This window comes from Hylobates moloch, unplaced genomic scaffold (assembly GCF_009828535.3).
Source record: "Hylobates moloch isolate HMO894 unplaced genomic scaffold, HMol_V3 SCAFFOLD_33, whole genome shotgun sequence".
NCBI lineage: Eukaryota > Metazoa > Chordata > Mammalia > Primates > Hylobatidae > Hylobates > Hylobates moloch.
The window spans coordinates 3163978-3191142 of NW_026652308.1; the positions used below are offsets into that span (position 1 = coordinate 3163978).

Below are 27165 nucleotides of genomic sequence, written 5' to 3' on the forward strand. Positions count from 1 at the left end.
ACTCCCGACCTTGTGATCTGCCAACCTTGGCCTCCCAAAGTGCTGGGATTACAGGCATGAGCCATTGTGCCTGGCCTTTTTTTTTTTTTTTTTTTTTTTTAATTAGAGACGAGGTCTTGCTATGTTGTCCAGGCTGGTCTCAAATGCCTGACTTCAGGTGATCCACATGCCTCAGCCTCCCAAAGTGCTGGGATTACAGGCATGAGCCACTGCACCCAGCCTGGCATTCTTAAGATGAGCACCCCTTTAGCCTTTTCCTTAGGCCAGTCTTACATTATCCTACGACACTGTCCGATGGTCTTTTCCCAGTCACATTTTGTGGCCCTGCGTCTGTGATAAAATCAGCAAAAATGAGACATATACCCTGTGTGGGCCCAAAAGAGACTTGTTTCTTATTCTGACATTAGGAAGTAGTTTGGATGAACTAATGATGGAGGTCTTAGGTGGGTGCAGGTACTTCCTGCATCCTCAGGGCCCAAAGGGACTCTCTGCTTCAGTGCCTGAGCCTCATCTGCTGGGAAGTGGTGGGGAGTCACTGGCCCTGATCATAACCAGTTGTTATGCAGAGTACCTGAATGGAAAAAACAAACAAACAAACAAACAAGACCCAGTGATATGTTGCCTACAAGAAACACACTTCATCTACAAAGACACACATAAACTGAGAATAAAGGGATGGAAAAAGATGTTCCGTGCCAATGGAAACTGGTAAAGAGCAGGAGTGGCTATATTTATATCAGACTAAATAGATTTCAAGACAAAAACTATAAGAAAAGACAAAGAAGGTCATTATATAATGATAAAGGGGTCATTCAGCAAGAGGATATAATAATTTTTAATAGATATGCACCCAACACTAGAGCACCCAGATATATAAAGCAAACACTAAACAGCTAAAGAGAGAGATAGACCCCAATACAATAATAACTGGAGACCTCAACAGTCTACTTTCAGCATTGGACAGATCTTCTGGACAGAAAATCAACAAAGAAACATTGGACTTAATCTGCACTGTTGACCAAATGGAACTAATAGATATTTACAGATTGTTTCATCTATTGGCTACAGAATACACATTCTTTTCCTCAGCACATGGATCATTCTCAAGGATAGACCATATCTTAGGTCACACAACAAGTCTTAACACATTAAAAAAAAAACTGAAGTAATGTCAAGCATCTTCTCTGACCACAATGGAATAAAACTAGAAATTAATAACAAGAGAAATTTTGGAGATATACAAACACATGGAGATTAAATAATATGCTCTGGAATGACCAGTGGGGTCGATGAAGAAATTAAGAAGGAAATGGAAACATTTCTTGAAACAAATGATAATGGAAACATAACATACCAAAACCTATGGGATACAGCAAAAGCAGTACTAAGAGGGAAGTTTATGGCAATAAACACTTACCTTAAAAAAGTAGAAAAACAGGCTGGGCATGATGGCTCATGCCTGAATCCCAGCACTTTGGGAGGCTGAGGTGGGCAGATTATCTGAGGTCAGGAGTTCGAGACCAGCCTGACCAGCATGGAGAAACCCCGTCTCTACTAAAAATACAAAATTAGCTGGGCGTGGTGGCGCATGCCTGTAGTCCTAGCTACTCGGGAGGCTGAGGCAGGAGAATCGCTTGAACCCAGGAGGCGGAGGTTGCGGTAAGCTGAGATCACACCATTGCACCCCAGCCTGGGCAACAAGAGCGAAACTCCGTCTAAAAAAAAAAAGTAGAAAAACATCAAATAAACAACGTAACAGTGCATCTTAAAGAAATAGAAAAGCAAGAGCAATCCAAACCCAAAATTAGCAGAAGAAAAGAATAAAGATCAGAGCAGAAATAAGTGAAATTGAAATGAAGAAAACAATAAAAAAATCAATGAAATGAAAAGTTGGTTTTTTGAAAAGATAAACAACCTTGACAAAGTTTTAGCCTAAATAAGACTAAGAAAAAAAGAGAGAAGACCCAAATATATAAAATCAGAGATGAAAAAGGAAACATGACAACTGATACCACAAAAATTCAAAGGATCATCAGTCAATATTATAAGCAATTACATGCAAAAAATTGGAAAACCTAGAAAAAATGGATAAATTCCTAAACACATCCAGCCTACCAAGATTGAATAATGATGAAATGCAAAACCTGAACAGACCAACAACAAATAATGAGATCAAAGCTGTAATAAAAAGTCTCCCAGCAAAGAAAAGCCTGGGACCTGATGGTTTCACTGCTTTTACCAAACATTTAAAGACAACTAATACCAACCTTACCCAAACTACTCCAAAAACAGTGGTGGAGGGAATACTTCCAAACTCATTCTACAAGGCTAGTATTATCCTGATACCAAAACGAAAGATACATCCAAAAAATAAAACTACAGGCCAATATCACTGATGAATATTGATGCAAAAATCCTCAACAAAATATTAGCAAATTGAATTCAACAACGCATTAAAAAGATCATTCATCACGACCAAGTGGGATTTATCCCAGGGATGCAAGGATAATTCAACATACCCAAATCAATCAATGTGATACATCATATCAACAGAATAAAGAACAAAAACTACATGATAATTTCAATGAATGCTGAAAAAGTATTTGATAAAATTCAACATCCCTTCATGATGAAAGCCCCTTAAAAACTGAAAGCACATACATCAACATAATAAAAGCCATATACAACACACCCACAGCTAGTTTCATACTGAATGGGGGAAAACCAGGAGCCTCTTCTCTAAGGTCAAGAACATAACAAAGATGCCCACTTTCACCACTGTTAATCAACATTGTTCAGGAAATTCTAGCGAGACCAATCAGACAAGGGAAATAAATAAAGGGCATCCAAATTGGAAAGGAAAAAGTCAAATTATTCTTATCTGCAGATGGTATAATCTTATTTTGGAAAACTCAAGACTACACACACACACACACACATACACATACACACACAGACACAAAACTATTAGAACTGATAAATCAATTCAGTAAAGTTGCAGGATACAAAATCAACATACAAAAACCAATGGCATTTCTGTATGTCAACAGCAAACAGTCTGAAAAATAAATCAAGAAAGCGATCCCATTTACAATAGCTACAAATAAAATAAAATACTTAGAAATTAACCAAAGAAGCCAAAGTTCTCTACAATGAAAACTATACACTGATACAAGAAATTGAAGAGGACACAAATGAAAAGATATTCCGTGTTTATGGATTGGAAGAATCAATATTGTTCAAACGTTCATACTACGCAAAGCAATCTACAGACTCAATGCAATCCGTATCAAAATATCGATGACATTCCTCACAGAAATAGAAAAAAAAAATCCTAAAATTTATATGGAACTAAAAAAGACCCACCATAGCCAAAGCTATCCTAAACAAAAAGAACAAAACTAGAGTAATCACATTCCCTGACTTCAAATTATACCAGAGAGCCAAGTAGCCAAAGTGACATGGTTACTGGCATAAAAACAGACACATAGACCAATGGAACAGAATACAGAACCCAGAAATCAATCCATACATCTACAGTGAACTCATTTTTGACAAAGGCGCCAAGAATATACATTGTGAAAAGGACAGTCTCTTCAATTAATGTTGCTGGGAAAGTTGGATAACCATATACAGAAGAATGAAACCAAACCCTTATCTCTCACCACATACAAACATCAAATCAAAATGGATTATAGACTTAATTATAAGACCCCAATCTATGAAACTACTGAAAGAAAACATTAGGGAAACTCTCCAGGACATCGGAGTGGGCAAAGATTTCTTGAGCAATACCCCACAAGCACAGGCAACCAAAGCAAAAATGGACCAATGGGATCACATCAAATTAAAAAGCTTCTGTGCAGCAAAGGAGACAATCAATAAACTAAAGAGACACCCCGTAGAATGGGAGAAAATATTTGTAAACTACCTATCTGACAAGGAATTAATAACATAATATATAAGAAGCTCAAACAATTCAACAGCAGAGATCTCATAATCTAACTGAAAAATGGGCAAAAGATCTGAATAGAGATTTCTCAAAAGAAGACATACAAATGGCAAACAGATACATGAGAAGGGGCTTGACATCACTGATTATCATAGAAACGCAAATCAAAACTACAATGAGACATCATCTCACTTCAGTTAAAATAGCTTTTATTCAAAAGACAGGCCAGGCACAGTGACTCACGCCTATAATCCTAGCACTTTGGGAGGCTGAGGGTGCAGTGGCACATGCCTGTAGTCTCAGCTACTTGGGAGGCTGAGGCAGGAGAATCGCTTGAACCCAGGAGGCGAAGGTTGCAGTGAGCAAAGATTGAGCCGGTGTTGGAGGAGGGGCCGGGTGAAAGGTGATTGAATCATGGAGGCAGACTTCCCCCTTGCTGTTCTAATGATAGAGTTCTCACAGAGCTGGTTGTTGTAAAATGTGTAGTTCCTTCCCCTTTGCTCTCTCTTCCTCCTGCTCCAGCCATGTAGGACTGGCTGGCTTCCCTTTGTGCATACAATGCAGTCTCACTCAAGCCTCTCAAAGAGTCCATGGATTTGGTATTATGCCCATTTCAGAGATGAGGGGACCAAAGCTCAGAGAGATTAGATGATGTGCGTAAGGTTGCAGGGCTGGAAAACAGTGTCATCAGGTCTGTAACCTGGGTCCGCCTCCCAGAGCCTGAGGTCACCCTCCATTCAGCCACATGACAGGTCAGTGGACCTGTGGAGAGTGAGTGTTGGGTGGGTAGGAGTGCCATCACTCCTCTCCCATGGGTCCCTACTTGGTGCCAGGTGTGTGGGCAGTATTCGTATTTTTACAATGATTCTTTAATACACGAAAAGCACAATCATCATCATCCTCCCTCCATATTGTGCACAGGCTCAAGACACCAAGGTTCTCAGAAATCTTTGTTTCGGGTAATAAAAATACTTTTCCTAATGTAAAGCTATTGTTAAACCATGTCTCATCATCATCTGTTAGCCGCAACATCAAAAACAACAACAAAAATAACAGCAAAGCCTCACAATAGATACACAGCACTCTCAGGACTCGCAAGAAGAAAATGTGGTGAAAAACTAGGCTGAGACCGTAACACGAGGTCTGGTGATCTCTGTGTAGTCTTCATTACAGTGTCCTTTAAAATAGCTGGGCTTGAGCCCTTAGTAGGTTTTGAAATCAATTTAGTGAATCTTAGCCAGCATTAAAAAAATAGACTTTTGAATTACTCTACATTTTAAGAGTAAGTAGTGTTTTATAAGGCTTCTGTTTCAGTCCTATAGGTGTATGTGTGTGCATGTGTATATACGTGCATATGCATGTGTGTGCATTGGGTGTACACTTCTTGCTGTGGTTATTTATCAGAAAGGCTTAAAGGCCCTGCTGTTGAGAGCATTAATGAATGCCTCTGAGGAGTTAATGAAAAGTTAGCTGGGAATGTTCCCTGATCTTGTGCACCCACAGGGACCACGAATGCCTGCACGTGCAGGATTTATAATCAGGGCCTGTGCTTCACAGGGCTAGAATTAGATATTGAGTCAAATCATGAATGCATGCCACTTTAAAGCAGATGACACCTGGGTATAATTTGGAAGATGAACAGTCAGCTAGGGAGTTGGGCTAGACAGAGCCATTCAGACCAAGTAATTGCAAGAGTGATAAGAGAGTAGGGAATGGCAGGCCCTTAGAACTATTGTGGCCTAACTGCTACCTCACTGTCTTTAGGTACATTGGGAAATAATTTCTCCTACTTCTTATGGACAGTAATTATTTATTACTCCTTTTAAGAATAATTTGAGACACACACATATATATATTGTTTATATATGTGTGTAAATACATATATGTGTAAATATATATATTTATCTTGTCTATCTTAAAAGGAGTACTAATGATAAATAATTGTATGTATTTAATTATAAATAATATAAGTATCTATAATTAAATAATTAAATATAATTATAAATAATAATTATAACAATTGCAATAAATATAACAAACACAATTATATAATATTAATATATTAATAATACTAATAATATATAAGTATATATAATAATTATAATCCATAAATATAATAACTATTATTCCTTTTAAAATAGATAGATATATGTATAGATATACATGTAAATATACTTATCTCCAAAATATTAATAAATAGCAGCAGCAGTAATTTCCATGGTTATTGTCTACTGGCTGTCAGGTATCTTATTAGGGGCTCTCCTGCATTATCTTTCATCTTCTCAGAAATCTTACAAGGTTGTTCTTGTGGAAGTTTTACACATCAAAGGACAGCAGGTATTGGATTTGGGGAGTTAAAGGGAAAGATAAGCGTGTTGTCCAAGCACAAGGCTCGTGGGATTCCATGAACTTGGTGACTTTAACCCTCTGTAGCTCTGCAGGTTCAGACAGCCACTTTTGTCAACAAGCCGAGAGTTGGTATCTTGGATACGGGTCATGTCATCCAGTGGAGGTGTGGACAACCAGAATGCCTCCTGATTAACCTATGATGACAATAACTGTGACACAGCCTGGACCACTGGAGCCAGCCTGACCAGCCCATGTGAACTCATAACCCAGTTAGAATTTTGCCTGGTGAATGTTGATGTAGAAAGGGGGATGGGAGGTGACTATAAAGGTTTAATGTTATCTAGTAAGAATGGCTTGAAGTGAGGCTTACCAATCTTTACGTTTTACCTAAGTAGCTTCTCGATGAGAAGGAGACCAGACCCAGGGAACTTTCTGGAGATGAGAGTGGTAGGCTGTGCCCCCCAAGCTCCAGTGCTCAGAGCTAGAGACTTCAACTTGGGGTCGAGCCAAAGTACTGGCCTTTGATACCTCACCCAGACTGAAGAGAGGGCAGGGCCAACGTGACTTGCCTGCCTGGATGCACTGTGAGAAGCTGGAGCAGAAGGAAAGCAAGAGGAAGCCTGCTGAGGAGCTGGCGTGCAAGGGCCCTGAGACTGGGCAGGTCAATCAAAGAAGGCAAAAAAGTGTGCCATGCACAAGCAGTGCCCCAACTCCATAACTGCCCCCTTCTGACATGTGAGGCCACATGGGTGATATGCTGCCTTAAGTCAGATTAGCTACTCTTACCCTGGGGACAGAAGAATGAAAGGAGGGAAAGAGAGAGAGTATGTGTCCATCCAAGTGTTCCCTAAAATAGTCTGCAAGTCGGATGGGGGGAGGTTCCCTCATCTATGAGCCTGAGATGGGAATATGGAAAAAAGAATAACAGTGTCTACAAAAAGGGCAGGCACTGCTCTTGGCCAGGATACTGGATATCTTTGACGAAGATGCATTTTTTTCTTCTGAGCTGTTCTTAGGTGGACCTCGTCAGCCTGCTCTGGAACCCCATAAAGGCAGGAGTAGAATTTGTTCATGCCCTTAGCACAGTGCTTAGCAGACTCTCAATATATATATATGGAATACATGCATTTACTTCTCTCTCCTTTTTCTTCTTTCATGGAATCAAACTCTATCTTAAATTGACTATTATTCCTTTAGCTGTGTTATTATCCTCAATCAGATTGTTCAACATGTTCAATAAGTCAGAATGTTCGACATGATGCCTTTGCACATCTCTGCTCCATACAATATGTATTGATTTTGTTGTTTAGCTCTTGGACCACCTCATTTTCCCTCTTATACCAAGTTCTTTAGAAAGGCATTTCCCTGTAGCTGTCAAGAGCTTGCTCTCTCATTCCCATTCCACAGTCATTTATGAGCGGAGCCAACGTTAAGATCCAAGGTCATGGGAAAAAAATGTTACTGGATAGACTGAACAACCCCTGTTAGACGTTAGCGTTTCACAGAACTCATCAGAGAAACCCAAGTTTTCACCAAACACTGCATTGATTTCCGCCTCCCACAGCAGTTGGTTATCTTGCCCAAGAGAGGAAACTGTTTCCATTTCACACGTGGTAAAGGACACCTCCTGACAATTTCCCTTTGGGGCTAGGAATTTAATCTCACTACTGGGTTAATGCTTTTACTTGGGTGGCTTTTTAACCTCAATAAGTGAGCAGTACTTCCTCCCACCATCACTTTCGTAATTGCTATGAAAAGAGGCCCTCGTGGGAGTTGCTGCAGAGACAGCCTGGGGAAAGCCGGTGAAGTTAAATGCGCTGCTTGAAAGCAGAGACACCCGCTTCTAGCCCCTCCAGCCCGAGCAAGCCGTTAGATTTGGGGCCTAGCAGGGACAAGTTCAATTTCTCTTTGCTTTTTTTCTTCCACTTCCTGTTCTTCCACTTCTTCTACTGCCTTCTCACAGCTATTCCAGTCTCTCTCCTTCTTTTTCTCTTCTCTTTTCGTGTTCTCAAACAACAGGATAACTTCAAAGCCTTTCCTTTCTTTTTTCACTCTACCCACATCCCCTTGACTGTTCAAATGCCTAAGTTCACCCTTCAGCTAAGGAGACAGTGCAACTTTTATAGTCAAGAATGTAGGCCAAGAAGCCAGACTTCCTGGGGCTGAATCCCACTTGCCAGGGAGACTTACGGAATCTCTCAGGTCTTCGGTTTCTGCATCTGTCAAATGGGAATGATACTAATAGTTCTTATCTCATAAGATTATTATGTGAGTCAAATCAGTTCATATATGTAAAGTGCTTAGAAAGGTTGTGTAACAGACATAAGAGCATTTGCTGAGAAACAACAACCACAACAACACATCACAAGTGGGTAAGGACGAGCAGAAAGTGAAAAGGGCCTTAGAACAGAGATCATATTCTACTCTCTGCCCCTTTGATTGAGGAGAGGGGACTGCCTGCATCTGTATTTCTTCCCCTAGCATATCCATCTATTCTAGAACTCTGGATATGTTCTTTGTGTAAGTTGAACTTAGTTCAGAAATATTTTCTCAGCTTTTACTCTTTTTACAGAGTAAAACTTGGACTCTTTTGTGAAGAGCTATTTCTGGCTAACTTTAAACTACCATTTCAATTAGTGGCCATTGTTTATGCCCATGATGTATAAGCTGAACTGCCCCTGCATTCTTTATTTATTTATTTTTTTTGAGATGGAGTCTTGCTCTGTCGCCCAGGCTGGAGTGCAGTGGCACGATCTTGGCTCACTGCAGCCTCCACATCCTGGGTTCAAGAGATTCTCCTGCCTCAGCCTCCTGAGTAGTTGGGATTATAGGCACCCGACACCAGGCCCGGCTAATTTTTTTGTATTTTTAGTAGAGACGGGTTTCACGATGTTGGCCAGGCTGATCTCAAACTCATGACCTCATGATCCGCCAGCCTCGGCCTCCCAAAGTGCTGGGATTATAGGCGTGAGCCACCGCTCCTGGCCTGCCCCTGCATTCTATAATCCAGTCCCAAGGAAGAGGAGAAAAATGCCAGGAGAGCGTGGGGAAGAAAAAAGCAATCATCACCCACCCACCAGAAAATCTCCCTGCTCTCATATTTACTCTTTAATGACAGAACTGGATTTATGTACACACTTAGCTAATGACATGTTTACATGTCTTATCTCCTCTTGATCCTAAGGTAGTGTCTGTTCCCTAACTATGTCTTCTTGGTGGTCAGAACAGTGCTACATTTACCTATGGGTAGAAAATACAATTTGCTGACAAACTATAAACCAATAGAAATAGACCATATATGAGACTAGTATTAAAGGTTTTAAAAATAGTCTGTTTTAAAAATACAGTCTGTCAAATTTATAAGCTTTAAATAACAAAAATTAAAGGAAAGAGTTAAAGAAAATGAGAGGGGTTTCTATTTTTTGAATCACATTTTCTGCTTTCATTGCCATATGCCTATAAAAGAGATTAGATATATAGTGGGTGTGAAGCACTTATGTAAGGTATGTATATATATATATATAAGGTAGATTTATGTGTGTGAGGTATGTGTGTGCGTATTATGTGTGTGAATTAAGCTGTCAAGACAGCACACACAAGGAGAAAATCACGTACAGAAGTGCTTCAGAAAATTGCATGTATCACTTGAGGCTCCATACTTAGAAGCTCAAACACTAAGATTTAGCTTCTTTTGTTTCTATTTACATTCTCTCTGTCGTCTCATTCTCTTTGGACCACTGGAGGCTAGAGTCTAGTTTGAAAGGGAGGGTACATGCAACAGGGTAAAAAATGTTTTCTTTACTTTTTTGTGCACTAAGATTTATGAAAATTAAATTCTTTAAAAATGCAACTTCACAGTGTGTGTGTATGTCTGTGGTGTGTGTGTGTGTGCTATATAAATTATATATATATATATATATAATGTATATATATATATATATAGTTTGTTTTGCTTTGTTTTGAAACGGAGTTTGGCTCTGTTGCCCAGGATGGGGTGCAGTGGTGTGATCTCGGCTCATTGCAACCTCTGTCTCCGGGGTTCAAGTGATTATCCCACCTCAGCCTCTGGAGTAGCTGGGATTACAGGCACGAGCCACCACGCCTGGCTAATTTTTGTATTTTTAGTAAAGGCGGGGTTTCGCCACATTGGCCAGGCTGGTCTTGAACTCCTGACCTCAAGTGATCTGCCTGCCTCAGCCCCCCAAAGTGCTGGGATTACAGCCGAGAGCCACCATGCCTGGCCCGTCTGTAGTATATTATAATCTATATACTTTGATTTTTATTATTTCACATAACTTTTACAACAAATCTGTAAAACACATTTTCCATTTACAGATCAGGAAACTAAGCGTCGAAGTGATTTTCTCAGTGTAGGTGGCACTGGAAGGTTAGAACTGGGGAAGCAAGCTTACAGTTTGATGTTAACCCACTAGCACTACCTCCTTCAAAGCTGATCACAATCATAACACTGAAAGAAGCTTTGAAACTCCCTTTTATAGGACAGGAAGGGACCTTAATTAAGACCTTTCTATTTACAGAAAAGGAAACTGAAGCCCAGAGATACCAAAAGAGTTGGCCCAGGTCACACCTTGGTGACTGTGGAAGGATTATGAGAACAAGCCTGGCTCTGACACCCTGCCCTTTCTCCATCCCACCTCCTGCTGCCCCAGCCAGGAGGCTAGATGTCACAATGCAGTCAGAAAAATCCTTTGCTAAAAAATATTAAGACTAGAATGCTAAGAAGAAGTATTAACAGTTCCATAGAAAAATGACAAAAAGCATGCACAGGTAATTTATGAAGAAACAGAATTTCTTTTTTAAAGTTTGACTTACGTTGTCAAGTAAGAAATGCAAATTAAAAGAAAAACCATTTTGACTCAGTTGACAATGACTTTTTTATTAACCCATTGGAGTTGTTTCGAGAGGCAGGCCTTGCTGTATGACAGAAAGACACTCTTGTAGCTGGTGGAAGTAAAACTATTACACTCTTTCAAGAAAGCAATTGGGCCGGGCACGGTGGCTCATGCCTGTAATCCCAGCACTTTGGGAGGCCGAGGTGGGTGGATCACGAGGTCAGGAGATCGAGACCATCCTGGCTAACACAGTGAAACCCCGTCTCTACTAAAAATACAAAAAATTAACCAGGCGTGGTGGCGGGCGCCTGTAGTCCCAGCTACTTGGGAGGCTGAGGCAGGAGAATGGCATGAACATGGGAGGCGGAGCTTGCAGTGAGCTGAGATCGCACCACTACACTCCAGCCTGGGCGACACAGCAAGACTCTGTCTCAAAAAAAAAAAAAAAAAGAAAGCGATTGAGCATTGTGTTTCTAGAACCTTAAAAATATTAAGACTTTTGATCTAACAATCTGAATTCTAGGGAAATTTTCCAAAGATAATCAGGTATGTGACCAAAGAATATTACATGCAACATTATAATGTTGAAAAATTGATCATCTCTTATGTCCCAAGTACAATGGTTTAATAATGTAAACTGATGTGATGTGATGTGATGCAGCTTTAAAATCATAGCTTGGAATATTATTTGATAACCTGGGAAAAGTTTGTGATATATTAAGTGAAAAAGAGATTCCAAAACTAAATAACCTGATTTTAAAATTAGTAGTAGTAGTGCATTGAGAAAAGGGTTGGAAGGGAATCAATTCAAGGCTATCATTTCTGGATAGTCAGTCTTGGAACACGCCCTGCTCTTAGTAAGGCATGCACTTTTATTTGTTGCTGGAATAAGCAAATGAATAAATTGTGGGGTTATGGATAATTTAAATGTTCTTCTCCATAGGTTTTGGAATTTCCCAAATTTTATACAATGAGAATGTATTTTTATCATAAAAACTAACCATTATGAAAAACATGTAGTGTGTTGACACTCACTGAACAAGATAGAAAAAAACCTAGTATTTTTGTTCAATGTCCTTCAGTTTTACCATTTTCCAAAAGTTTAGAATACTTAAACCAACATTGGCTCATTTCCATTTCATGGAGGGGGCTGGATGGATCCTTTAAAGAGGCCAAATCTTTTGTCATCTCTGGGCTTCAGGACCCTCCTCTGGAAACAGAAGGAACTTAAGGTCCTTTCTGTCCTTAAAAAAAGGAGTTATAGATTCATTCCTGCTCAGTGGTCCTGGTTGATAGAATTATTCCTTCATCAACAGCCTCTGCTAAAGAGCACCCTCAAAATTAAAGTCATGGTAAAAAGCTCTTCCCAGTTTTGCAGACATTTTTGTTTTGCTGCATGACTTTTGGAGGAGAACTAGACTTGTGTCGTTTCCATGTGAACCCACACGTTTTCCAGAGGGCAGACTGTGGTTAGGGCTGTGTCCCTGCGACTTGTCTCTGCATAACCCAACAGGTCTGCATGAGAATAGGACTTTTCATCTCATTTTCACTGGTTTCATAATTAACCAAGGCACTTCCTATGTGCTAGGGGTCATGCTGGGAATGCTCAGGGTAAGGCTATGGATGGTGCAGCTCAACCCATTTCTTATTTCTGAAAAACATTTGAAGCCTGCAGCCTATGGCTGGAAGGCAATTGAGCTCTATTCATAGAAAGGCAGCTCGATTTCTTTCCATGATATCCTTTCTTGAAAAAGTAAAAAATAAGCTGCTATGTGTCACCTCCAAGTATGGCAAATTGGTGCAGAAATTGTAAAAGAGCAGATCTCTTTACTGAGACACATATCTGTTCCCCGACATCTCCCCTCCAAAGTGCGCCACCTCCAGTGGGCCTCCCTGTCATGCCCGGCCTGTGGACAGCCAGCCCCACCATCCCTCCCACCCCCCGCCCAAAAATGGGGGGTGCCGTGTGGCCTGACAGTCTCTACCAGTCCTGCTTTCCCTTGGTTGACAAGCAAACCCATTTCTGGATGACGGGGAATGTGTCCTCTGCTCGCTGTGTTGTCTGTGGAGCTAGGGGAGGGGAAAGGCCAAGCCATTACTAGGGTACTGGGAGCGGTGAAAAGGCCACATCCTTTCCAGGGAACACTTTTCCTGGAAAGCCCCTGGAGCTTAGTTGGCTCTCATCCTGTGAAGCCTGCTCTAGCCACTAGGGAGCAGTGCTATGAACTCAGCCTGGAGGGAGCCTGAGGGGCAGCTGGCACCATGGAGGGACAGACAGAACAGGCCACTAGGTGCAGACAGGCAAGGAAGGCAGAGGAGTGGAAAGGAAGATGCCTGGGGTGCATGGAAGTCAGTGCTCTTGGGTGCTGGCATCCTGCCTTCCCGGCCACTGCTAGATCAGGCTGCTGAGCCTGTTGGCCGTCAGGGCCGGACTGTGCCCCATAGGCACGATGACAGTCCCCGTGGACTCCCCCAGGCATCACCAGGCAGCATACAGGTAACAGGCCTGGGAGGTCCCCAACAGCCCAGCTGGACATGCTCGGACACTCTGGGACTCCTTGTTCAGTGGCACAAACTCCAGGACCCAGTGAGGGAAACAGGAACATGCCAGGCTAGCAGTATGGCTAAATCCATTTATTCCAAAATAAAAAGCAAAATAAACAGGAGTCGCATTGCCAGGAAGCCACGACCCCATCCCCGCCTCCTTCCTCTGTCCTATGCTATCAAATAAATTCCCCAGCTGCAAATAACTATTAGAACCTCCCCGCCATGTGCCAGCTCCAATCTCCACTAGGTACGATACAGGGGTGGCCCTACCCCCCAGAATATATAAAACGTTACACAGATACAATATGTACATGGGGGGAGGGGGGCCACTCTCAGCAGCCCGTGCCCTCGCCTGGTCTACAGTTAGCCCCACTGTCCCGCCTCAGCTGCCTCTCTGAGTAAGAAGACGGGAGCCTGAGGGAAAAATTGCTTTGGTGAGAGTAAGGAGGCCATCAGGCCTCCTCCAAGCAAACCAACTCCATCAGCCTCTGCCTCTTAAATAACAATCATCATCATCCAGAAATTAAAGGACTCAGCCCTGGCCAAGGTGGCAAAGGGTCTGTTTGTCTCTCCCCATTAGACAGGGGTCTTGTCTTGCTACTCTAATGGTAAAGGGGTGACTGGGAAGGGGTGGTAGGGACATGGTGGGGGTGGAGCCTCCGGCCCCACTTCTCCAGGCTTTGCTGACAGGGGCCTGCTTTTGTTTTTATTTTTATCCCATAACTTTTTTTTATTAAGTTTTTTCCGTAACTTTTTTTTTTTTTTTTGAGATGGAGTCTTGCTCTGTCGCCCAGGCTGGAGTGCAGTGGTGCCATCTGGGCTCACTGCAACCTCCGCCTTCCGAGTTCAAGCGATTCTCCTGCCTCAGCCTCCCGAGTAGCTGGGATTACAGGCACCCGCCACCATGCCTGGCTAATTTTTTGTATTTTTAGTAGAGACAGGGTTTCACCATGTTGGCCAGGCTGGTCTTGAACTCCTGACCTCAGGTGATCTGCCCGCCTCAGCCTCCCAAAGTACTGGGCTTACAGGTGTGAGCTACTGCCCTGAGCCTAGTTCCCTGCTTTTGGATGATGATGATCTTCATCTCATCTGCACCTGCCTCCCCCATTAGACACTTCTCCAGGCTTTGCTGACAGTGGCCTGCTTTTATTTATTTAATTTTTATCACATAACTTTTTTTCACAAAACTTTTTTTGGAATATTTTTCTGTAACTTTTTTCCCACAACTTATTTCCATAACTTTTTTATTTTTATTTTTATTTTTTTTGAGATGGAGTTTCGTTCTTGTTGCCCAGGCTGGAGTGCAATGGCACAATCTCAGCTCACCGCAACCTCCATCTCCCGGGTTCAAGAGATTCTCCTGCCTCAGCCTCCCGAGTAGCTGGGATTACAGGCATTTGCCACCATGCCTGGCTAATTTTGTATTTTTAGTAGAGACAGGTTTCTCCATGTTGGTCAGGCTGGTCTCAAACTCCCTACCTCAGGTGATCCACCCACTTTGGCTTCCCAAAGTGCTGAGATTACAGGCATGAGACGCCGGCCATAACATTTTTTATCCCATAACTTTTTTATCCCATAACTTTATCCCATAACTTTTTAATCTCATAACTTTTTTAACCTCATAACTTTTTAATCTCCTAACTTTTTAAAATCTTATAACTATTTTTTCAGTTGGTGTTCTTTTGATAAACTTTGCGGCTGGGTGCGGTGGCTCATGCCTGTAATCCCAGCACTTTGGGAGGCTGAGGTGGGCAGATCACGAGGTCAGGAGTTCGAGACCAGCCTGGCCAACATAGTGAAACCCCATCTCTACTAAAAATACAAAAATTAGCTGGGCATGGTGGCGTGCACCTGTAGTCCCAGCTACTCGAGAGGCTGAGGCAGGAGAATGGCTTGAAACCAGGAGGTGGAGGTTGCAGTGAGCCGAGATCGAGCCACTGCACTCTGGCCTGGGCAACAGAGTGAAATTCCATCTCAAAATAAATAAGTTAATTAATTGATTAAATGCTTGCATAGTCATATTACAATTTTGTAAAAATAAAAACATTATTTCATGCCAAGCGTGCCCAGCATTTGCACAATCCCAATACTTTTAATACTATAGTTTTCAAGACACACAAAATAAAAATTTAAGGCAAAAACAGCACTTTGCAACAATAACTTATTACATTAGAGTAGCATCACAGCAGTATTCAGTAATGCCACTTTAGGCAAAAGTCTTTCAGTATTTCCATTATAGATTCTGTTTAAAAGAATTCATAAATTGGTAAAAGTCATTATAAGAAAACTTGGCAAATAAACTTTTGGACTGAAATTGGCATTTCTTTCTTTACTTTTCCTTCCCCTAGTTTCTTTCTTTTAAGCTACAGTATTCATATTTTAAAATGTTTTAATTTATTTCAAAACATTAAAATGGCAGTTACATTTTTTAATAGTTATACTATTGTAAAATGACTAAGAGAAAGTTTTAGAAAAACTATATTCTGGATAGGGCTGATTTACATTTTCAAATTTTCTAGAAATTGGCTTTGGTTTAAAATTTTTTTTTCATTTCTGGAAAACCTATTGGTATTAATCAAATACTTCAAAATGATTATCATATACTGCAATCTTTAAATAAACAAGTATTTTGATTCTTTACCTCCTACAGAAATTCAAATTTATTCGGTTGAACTCACATTTTAAAATTCTATGTTTCTGATGAACTCTAACCTAATGTTGCCTGCTAAGCAAGTTGAAAGCTGCCTTACACTGAATGAGAAAGAGAACAAATATCTGGCTGAATGAGGTATTGCAAAAGACTGCATGCACTTTGAAGAAAGACTTAAGTTATTGTAATATGATTTCCATCCTTGTTAGCTTTTTCTTAAATATATGACAAAAATACCTACACAAAAAGTGATATTTCAGTTAATATAGTAAATTTGTTTCCAGACTGACGTTCAGCTTAAATATGCCAGTATGTGATTTAATCCATAGGTACCTGATGAACACATTATTGTCAGATTGGTTACAGATGCTAAACACTATCCGAAGGTCATTCCTAGTCATTTACATTTATCAGTGTAAAAGTGAAGTGATTTGAACTATAAAAATACCTTTGAAATAATTTATCAATGTATTAGGTAAACCCAGTTTCAGAATGATAAAGAAAAACTGTTAGACCAAATAATGTGGCTAATTAACAGTGGTAGGATTTCTAGCCCGATGGTTTAAAATGGACTTAAAGTAACTGTCTTTAAACTGAACTCAAAGAATGCAAAAGCGGCAAGTTCAGAAAATAAAAGGCAAGAACAGGACCTTAAGTCCATTTTAAACCCTCGGGCTAGAAATCGTACCACTGTTAATTAGCCACATTATTTGGTCTAACAGTTTATCATTCTGAAACTAGGTTTATATAATACATTAATAAATTCATACAATTTGGAAGAGTCAGTTGAAGTCACAAGGACCCAATATTTGCATTTTTTTCCCGTAAATCCAGGCAAATCCGTTATTTTATCTGTAAAATAATATTGCTTTCCTATTAATGTCATATTTATAAAAGTATCATGAGGATGCCAAATGGAGATGGTCCAGTAACTAGAAATGCCCACCCCAGGGAGCGCACACACATCTCTCCCTACATCCTAATAATGTGACGTATTTTGGAACACAGACATTAGAACTTCATGAGGTTTTAACTGCTGTTTCTTTCCCAAGCATCATCAAGTTATGATTTAGGCAACATATGACTGAAATAATTCATTCATAATATATAGGCACATTCACATAAATATTGCACAAAACATGCCTCTAACTGAAATTGAAAGGTATGAAAACATATTTCACTCTTCGTAAAGAACTTTGTGAGGAAATAGGACTCTGTGATTGTATAGACACTTTTCCTGATAAGACTTTGACATTCACAAACAGTAGATTGTGCTGCAGTTTGTAAACATTTTAAGTTGTATAAACTTCTCCTTGATTTTCAAATGCAGTATAATACTGTCTACTAAAACTCCTTTTTGTTTCAACTAAGTGCTCTCACATATATTCATTTATAATAAGGCTATTATTTTTTAAAGTGTTTTCCATTGGAGGAAAAGAAGTAAATTCCTATGTCAAAGTAGCCAATGTGGTTGAAGACTAGGTATTAGCCAGAGAGGTCTAGATGGTAAAATTAATCTTCTAGCCTCAAATAAGCTCCGTGAACATAGAGGAATGCCAGGGGTCACACAGCTTTCCTTCACTTGAATTCATTCTTGACTAGAGCCTGTATGCCTGTTTCAGGGACATCTAAACTCTTAAAGGATTTCTTATGATCTTTACTAAATACATTAAGAAGAATGCCAACCAGTGCCCTTTTGTGTACTGGGACACGTAGTCATGTGATTAAAACAGGGAACATGAACTCTGACTTTAAAATATGTGATAGGTATAAATGCTCTAAGCTAGGAAAGGTTTTCCACATCCACAATCAACGATGGGAGCCTTTCGTTCCTCAGAAATAACCCCATTTTAGGTCATCAAAAAAGAGTACAACTGCCACAGCTCATGATACAATATCTTCACGAGCCCAGAACACAGACAAATCCTAAGGGAACTACCATAGTACAGTGCTCATTCTTGGCACCAAAACAAATAAAACACACACTCTATCCTGCACACACCTGCCAGAGCAGGCCACTCTCCTCTTCTGGGAGATTTAAAAAGCTCCCCAAAATGTTATTACTCCCATCCCCAATACACAGAAAAAGGGGGAAAGGCTGTTTCCAGTGCTCCGCCTTTAAACAGCTGTAAATGTCAGTACTCACAGTGGCATATTACAAAGTAATAAACTGCGCCGCGCACTTGAGGGCAAACCACATATTGAGCTAATGAAGAGCTCACTGTGATTAGGATTCGATCAAACATAACAGCAGAACATAAGCAAATTTTATCTGAATTCCGTAATGAATATACATGCTGCACTAACATTAAAAAAGCATGGCAGGCTATTCCAAACCAGGAAGAATAGTTTTGTGCAAATAGTGGGTCCTTGTGTGTTTGAACACCCACCACATAAGGGCAAACTTAATATGCATGCTAACGTCCAATAATTATCAAATTGAAAAAGAAACATGCTAAAGGATGCCAGAGTGAACATGAGGGAAAGACCCACTCTCCTTTAACCTTTTACAAATAAAATTGAAACTATAAATTAGAAACACAAATAAACATGAGTGGCTCTAACATTCAAATGAAGTAAATGAATTGTGTAGGAGATTAACAACTTAACTTTTTTTTTTTAATTTCTTGACCAGCTCTTAGATGATGGTGGTGTTTATCTCCCTGTTCTCGGCAGCCCGAAAAGAATGGCATGCAGAGATTGCTGCCCAAGCCTGGGTGCTCCTGGGGAGTCCTGCGTTACAAGAAGCAGCTGCACGATCTGCTGTGCAGTGGAGTTGTTGTGGGGAGAACCCTCCCTGGCCTCTCCTGGTGCAGGCTCCACGCTGTCAGTGAGGCTCACCTCACAAAGATCTTCAGAGAGAGGGAGGAGGGGATCTGAGCGCAGTGCTAGCTCACCCTGCCTGAGGACTCTACTTGCCACCCTGCTTGTCAGCACACCCAAGCTCTTGTGGGGCTGGGGCTCCTAGAGCAGGCTCATCAGCAGGGTTCTGGGCAGTGGCCAGGAATTTGCCGTGCCCCTCATTGTGGTCTCCCACAAGCCGCAACACCTGCCCCTGCAGCTCCAGCAGGTTCACCTGGAGGGAGGGGTGCTCAGCTGCCATGTTGGTGCCGGCGCCCACGTTCACCCCCACCCCCGCCCCCACAGAGATGTTGCACACCCTACCTTCATCTCCTCCTGGTCCTGGGCCAGCCTGATGATGTCCTCCTCTCCCAGTGCCGCATCTTTGGCACTGCCCCCCGGCTCCCATATGGGGTGATGTACTTTCCTGTGGGAGGACACGGCTCAGATGCTGGAGCCCCTTCGACAGCCCTGCAGCTCCCCCTGCCATGCCCTGGCCTCCCGCTCACTCATGGTGTCTGTCTTTCCCGAGAGGTGGAAAAATTGAAGCTTTAGTTTCTCCACCCGCTCCCTGAGGTCCACCTTCTCTTCAGGAGGTCCATAAAGCTGCTCTGGAGCCAAAATAATGGGGTCACATCTCAGGAGCCACCTGCCTTGCCCCACCCCTACCCTTCTTGGCCTATGCCAGGACCTACTCACCTGCAGCTTCTCCATGGCCCCCTGCAGGGCCCGGTGGGTCTCCCCACACACAGACTGACCCCCAGTCTCTGGGGTTGGGGCCGCTGCCTCTGGCTTCTTCTGGGACAAGGCCACGGGGAGCCAGGCACTGGCAGCACACCCTTTGCTCCTCCTGGGCACTGGCTCCAGCGGAGTTGAAAAATGCCACCTGAAGGCAAGAGGTGAGTATTCTTGTAGGGGCATACACAGAACAACCGGGGCAGGGAGGTGGAGTGCAGCCCCTTCCCTTGGGGCCTCAGAGAGTGCACCTGTTGGTCACAGGTGAAATGGTGTCTGATCACTGGCTCCCGGAAGGAGTGAAAGTCCACAGAAATCAGAAGGCGGGAAACCAAGAACATAAGGGGGTCTGGGAGGGACCACAGAGGAAGGTGGCAAAGTGGGGGCAGGGAAAGTCAGGCTCATCATGGCCTCCCGGCTCTCCAGGTCCCCTGGGATGTTCAACATGGGCCGAGGCACCGCCTCCTCCTCACTGTCCAGATGTCCTCCTCCATCTCGTGTCAGGGGTGGCCAGAGGGGTCCTCAGACAACCCAACAAGGGAGGTACAGTGGGCCCACCTCTGCCCCCACCCTCACTGTGTAACCCTGAACCAGCCCCTCCCCAGAGGGGAATGAGCTGTTCTTTATTTTTACTTTTAAGAACCAAGATCTTGCTATATTGCCCAGGCACAGTCCCACTACCAATTGGTGCAGGAATTCTCACCTGCTCCCTTTCTGACCTGGGACAGTTCACCCATCATTAGGCAACCTGGTGGCTCCCTCCTCCAGGAGGTCACCATATTGATGACGAACTTAGTGTGGACACCTGGTCGGCATAATGACCAGCTGTCTTAAAGGTCTCTTCCAACTCCTGAATCCTATGCTGCTAACAGTCCCGCTTTCCACCTAGGTCTCTCTGCTCTTCCTCTGAGTGGTCTCCTGTACCTTCCCCAGGGAGAGCCATGAGGCTCAACTGGGCCTGTATTTGCTGGTTCTGCTGGCTGGTAGCTTCCAGGTGCTCCTAAGGCACCAGCAAAGAGGGTGAGAAGGCACAGAGGTTACCAGGTTGTCCCTCTTGGGGCCCTGTCCTCAGCAACTCCCTCCCCTGGGTCTCCTGCAACTTTTGGCGGGCCATCTTAGCCACCGCTTTGCCCTGAGCTTCCTGCTGCTGCAGCTGGTCCATGAGCCAGGTCTGCAGCAGTAACTGCTGTGCAGCACCTCCTTCTCAGAGGTCAGCTGCTGATAGGCTGCCACCTGCTGCTGCTAAGTGGCCACGTACGGCTTCAGGTGACCCAGGTACTGGCCTCGCTGCTGCTGCAGACTCTGAGCCTCTTGGCTCTTCAGCTCCACCTGCTGGAAGACTCTGGGCGTGAGGGCATGTGGTGGCTGGCTTCCAGATTCCTGGCCCATTAATAGGGTAGCGAGGGCACTGTGGGGCTCTGTGGCCTGCCCAGACCACTGGCCCCTTGCTCCAGGCCTAAGAGACTGCCTCCCTTGCCTAGAGCCCCATGCCTCCTTCTCCAGCCTCAAATCTCACGTCCTTCCAACCACTTAAACTGTAGGTCACAGACTGGTGGAAAAGCAGAGGGAGCCAACACCATCTGCTAAGTGTGCTACATGCCTAATGTTTCCATGTATTATTTCATTTAACCCTCAGCACCTCTGCAAAGAAAATGCTCACTTCCTTTTGAAGTTAAAGAAACAGAGACTTAGAGATGCAAAGTAGTTGAATGATGACCAGTGGAACCGAGGCCGGAACCCAGTTTGAATCTAAGGAGTCATTTTGGTTTTTTGGTATTGTTTTGTTTTGAGACAGTGTCACTCTGTGTCCCAGGCTGGAGTGCAGTGGTGGGATCTCAGCTCACTGCAACCTCCATCTCCTGGGCTCAAGTGATTCTCGTGTCTCAGCCTCCTGAGTAGCTGGGATTACAGGCATGCACCACCATGCCCGGCTAATTTTTTTTTTTTTTTGTAATTTTAGTAGAGATGAGGTTTCGCCATTTTGGCCAGGCTGGTCTCAAACTCCTGACCTCAAGTGATTCTCCTGCCTCAGCCTCCCAAAGTGCTGGGATTACAAGCATGAGCCACTGCACCCAGTATAAGGAGCCTCTTATACCACTGTCTCTTCCTCTGTGATTGGGGGGCTCCATGCCTCTAGCTGGGATGATGATGTCCAGACCTGGGAGGAGCCCAGGGCTACCCACCTCTAAAAGTCAGAGGGCAGGAAGCAAGAAACAGTCATAGGACTGCCCTGGAGGGTGCTGGGGTCACCTGCCCCCAGGCTGCAGCTGTCTCTGGCCTGGCACCTCCCCTCCCCAGAGGCTGGTGCCCGCCTCCCAGACCTTCTTGGATGGGTCAGAGGTTACTGTCCCCTTCAGCTTGCCCAGCTTCTCCTACAGCTCCTTTACTTGCTGCTCCAACTGTGGTGCACTCTTTTTCTCATTCTGGACAGAGAGAAGCAATCAGCAGCCACCCACTGCAACTGGAGACCCCAGAACTTGGTGTCTGCCTCCCATGGCACCGGGAAGGATGGAGGCAGGTTAGAAAAATCATCCCCTTTCTCCCACAGCCATCAGAGCAGGGCTCTGGCTCACAGGTGCCTTAGGAGTACCATTTCATGTGAGGGCTATACTGCCCCATTTTACAGGTGGGGAAACAAAGGCCTGGAGGGCTAGGGAGGAGGGCTGGGGTTGGGGGGCCCAGTCCAGTGTGCCTCAGGGATGGTATGGACTCCGGCAAGGGTCTTGTCATCGGAGGGGATATGTGGCTGCATTGGGGGCCATGACCTTGTGTGTTTTACCTTTTTCCTGGCTGCGGCCAATTTGCCCTGTTGTGTTTTTTCTGACATCGAGGGGTGCGGAGGGAGGCAGGGTTGGGGCCACATCAGCGAAATCCCAGTGAGCACTGCTGAATGCCTCCAGTCACCTTCCAGGCAGCTGTGCAACTGAGCCAGAAGAGGCATAACCAGGGCCCCACTAGAATGCAGAATAGGGGGCGTGGCCTTAATGCTCCAAGCCCATTGGTCAATGAGAAAGATGAAAGGGAAAGGAGGCGTGGCCAGCTAGCAGCGTGTCCAGAGGGACCTGTGGCATCATAAGGAAAGCTGCCCATGCAACTGCTGTCCCCGCCCACTCAGAGAGAGGGGAGGGGCTGCCCACTCTGGGAGAGGGGAGGGGCTGGCTTTTGCTTTAAAATCTTTAAAACTGTAAAAAATAAACTTTAAAAAATATACGTGTGTATTCTTTATACATATGTGTGTCTCTGTGTGTGTATCTATGTGTTCCTCCAGAGCTGTCTCCATTATCCAGCTTCTATGCAAGGTCTATAATTTTGGCCTATATTTTTCATCTTCAAATGGAGTACAATAATTACCAGTATTACCTTAACTGAGATACAGATCCTATAAAAATGGAAAATCATAGCATACTTGATGATTAATGAAGCAGACTATAGTATCCAATGTTCCAATAAGATAAAATAATCACAATGATTTCTCTTTTTTTGGAAAAATGTTTCTTTTATTCTCCTACATTATTAAGATTTTTTTTAAAACAAGAAACATGTCAAATATCTTGAAAAATACAAAGCTTTTGGGCTGGGTGTGGTGGCTTACGCCTGTAATCCCAGCACTTTGGGAGGCCGAGGCAGGTGGATCACCTGAGGTCAGGAGTTCGAGAACAGCCTGGCCAACATGAAGAAATCCCGTCTCTACTAAAAATAAAAAAGCTAGCCAGGCGTGGTGGTGGGTGCCTGTAATCCCAGCTATTTGGAAAGCTGAGACAGGAGAATCACTTCAACCCAGGAGACAGAGGTTGCAGTGAGCCAAGCTCACACCACTGCATTCCAGCCTGGGCAACAGAGCAAGACTCCATCTCAAAAGAAATAAAATAAAATAAAATACAAAATAAGAACACAAAGCTTTCAATTTAATAAGCACTTAAAGCTCTTTACTGGTTTAAAACAAATACAAGGCCCATTTTTCTAGAATCACCTGGCCTAAGCCTTGCAAATGAAACTTAATTTCTCACTTGATGCTTAGCTATGACTTGCAATCATGAAAACCAAGAATTGTGTTATGTCACTGTGTTTCGCTTGTTACCTGAATTCCACACTAGGCTGGGATCAAGGGTTGAATCTTTCATGATTTTCTCCATAACCTGTGTGCTTCTTATCCCAGACCAAATGAAGCTTTTTTCTAGAGTTCTACAATTTACAGTTAATAGACAAGAGTGGTTCTCAGTAATGTAGTCTCTGGACTAGCAGCACCAGCAGCACCTGAGAACTTTTTATAAGTGCAAATTATCAGGCCCCACCCTGGACCTGGTGCATCAGAAACTCTGGCGTAGGGCTCAGCAATCTATGCTGCAGTAATCCCTCCAGGTGTTCAAGAACCTCTGGCATACGGCAGGTAGAAAAATGTGTTTCCTTCTCTAGGTCCAAAGCCAGGGATACTATATGTTCTGTCTTGATATGAAACAATGACATGTAATTAAGACACATAAATCTCCTTCCTACTCCCACCCTCCATCCAATGTGTTTTATTTTTATGAGTTCAATAAGAAAATAAGTGGCAATCAGAGATTTAGTCTAAAACATATATTTACAAGTGTCAGTTCTCATCCAGCCTGATCTCATACAAAACAATTTACATCCTCTTATATCTCAAGTTTTAAAAAAGTAACTTCACAATGTAAGACTCAGACACACTAGGAGTTCCATAATAAAACACCAAGTAGATCAGAATGTCCAACCTTACTAGAGAAGAAAAGTGGAATCATTGGCTATATTTTCAAATTGCATTCAACAAGAAATTTAAGTTTTGAATTTTTTTCACCTTCATACTTACAAGTTAATAGAATTAAACCAGAATATGCCATTCTTACAAATCCTCAAGCCAGGCAAAATTTTACTGTATTACTTCTGGCTTTCAATGAATATAAAGCAGACTCCCGGTAGGCACATTTTGTATACCTGCAAAGATGCAGAACTGAACAGTTCCATCTGTTCAATATTAAAACAAAAGTCCTGTAAACCTCGGATGGTGAGTGTAATACTTCAGCACTAGCACCAAAGCCTCAAATATGAAAAGATACCAAGAACACCACTAGCAAACAAAAGTGAGCTCTTGGCTGGGAGCACTAGTTCATGCCATAATCCCAGCACATTGGCAAGCTAAGGTGGGAGGATTACTTGAAGTCAGGAGTTCAAGACTTGCCTGGGCAGCATAGCAAATTCACATCTCTACAAAAAATTTTTAAAAATTAGCTGGGCATGGTGGCACACACCTGTAGTCCTAGCTACTTGGGAGGCTGATGTAGGAAAATTGCTTGAGCCCAGGAGTTCGAGGCTGCGGTAGCTATGATCATGCCACTGCACTCCAGCCTGGGTGACAGGGCAAGACTTAGATAATTACAGTCTGTCCTACTCCTGTTTACATTAAAATCACCAAGTTAAAATGCTTTCAATCAGCAGGATAAAAATTAAGTGAAATATGACTTTGGAGGTTGGCCAGAAAATAGAAAATGGAGAAACAGGCACTTCCCACAAGAATAAAAATGGCCAATAAAAGCATGTAAAAAAAGATTCAAAAGCACTAGAAACTAAAGAAATGTAATGAAATGTAATGAAAACAATGAGATTTTCTGCTTAAAGACTAGCAAAGAGGACAAATGGAAGGGGGAAACTGGAGCTCTGTCTCTGTTGCTGGGAGTATAAACTGAACCAATTTTCCTGCAGTATAATTTGAAAATTTCTGTTAAAAACACTAAAATTGTTTTATGTTATTTTCCTCCAGAAATTGTACCTCTAGGCCGGGCGCGGTGGCTCAAGCCTGTAATCCCAGCACTTTGGGAGGCCGAGGCGGGCGGATCACGAGGTCAGGAGATCGAGACCATCCTGGCTAACACGGTGAAACCCCGTCTCTACTAAAAATACAAAAAATTAGCCGGGCGTGTTGGCGGGCGCCTGTAGTCCCAGCTACTCAGGAGGCTGAGGCAGGAGAATGGCGTGAACCCGGGAGGCAGAGCTTGCAGTGAGCCGAGATTGTGCCACTGCACTCCAACCTGGGGGACAGAGCAAGACTCCGTCTCAAAAAAAAAAAAAAAAGAAATTCTACCTCTATAAATTCAGTCCAAAAATGCTTGCTCGAGTCCATTAAAATGTATATATAAGAAAATTTACTTCTAGGGTGGCAATGATTAACTTAATATACATCCAGCTATTAAAAATGGCGATGCCAAGGATATATTTACTGCCATAGAAATTTACTGCCCAAAACAGTGACAAAAGACTATATGTTATGATACTACTTTTAAAAATGTTTATATGCATAAAGAAGTATAAAAACCAACAAACCAGAATGTTTTGAGTGGCAAAATTAAAGACTTTTCTTCATATTTTGTCTTCCAAATTATTACAAAAGAATGTGATTTTCTTTTTTTTTTTTGAGATGGAGTCTTGCTCTGTCACCCAGGCTGGGGTGCAGTGGCGCGATCTCAGCTCACTGCAACCTCCGCCTCCTGGGTTCAAGCAATTCTCCTGCCTCAGCCTCCTGAGTAGCTAGGATTATAGGCATGCACCACCACACCCGGCTAATTTTTGTATTTTTAGTAGAGACGGGGTTTCACCATAATGGATAGGCTGGTCTCAAACTCCTGACCTCATGATCCACCCACTTCGACCTTCCAAAGTGCTGGGATTATAGGCATGAGCCACCATGCCCGGCCTCTAAGAACGTGATTTTCTTTACAATCAGAGAGAAGTATTATTTTCATTTATTTATATTTAAGTTTTTTTAATTTTCCTTATTTTTTCTCATGTATGTATCACATGCAGTCTAGAGAGCTTGAATCCCTGCCTCTTGAGGTGAATCGGCCTATTTCTGTCTCTATAAATTTGCCTTTTCTGGACATTTCAAATCAACAGAATTATACAATATGTGGTCTCATGTCTGGCTTTTTTACTTAGCTAATGTTTTTGAGGTTGATCCATGACATGACATGTTTTGGTAGTTTGTTCCTTTCATTACTGAGTAGAAGTCCATTGATGGATATAGCATATTTTGTCAGCAGAGAGCCTTTTAAACTTGGATTCCAACTTCCTGTGGTCTAAATGAAACCCTCAGAACACAGGACTTACAGGCGAAGCTGCTGTATATGTCAACATAACTACTTATCAGAACCAGCTTTGTCATCAGGAGCCTGAACTGCTGCAGGAATTTTCATCATTTTGCAACTTAACTTTTTTTTTTTTTTTTTTTT

The 27165-nt window shown here is 42.7% G+C and overlaps 1 protein-coding gene and 1 pseudogene across 2 annotated transcripts in view; both read right to left on the reverse strand.

Annotated features, from left to right (window-relative positions):
* Positions 1-22843, reverse strand: part of LOC116463309 (zinc finger protein 774-like) — an 80659-nt gene extending 57816 nt beyond the window's left edge. For both annotated transcript variants that reach the window (XR_009212028.1, XM_058434580.1), the window contains exons 1-2: positions 22707-22843; positions 19517-19619 (exon numbers count right to left, since the gene is read on the reverse strand). The gene's annotated coding sequence lies outside the window, so the exon portion shown is untranslated. The remainder of the gene's footprint in view (positions 1-19516; positions 19620-22706) is intronic.
* Positions 20793-21316, reverse strand: LOC116463345 (golgin subfamily A member 2-like; annotated as a pseudogene).
* Positions 22844-27165: the final 4322 nt, after the last annotated feature.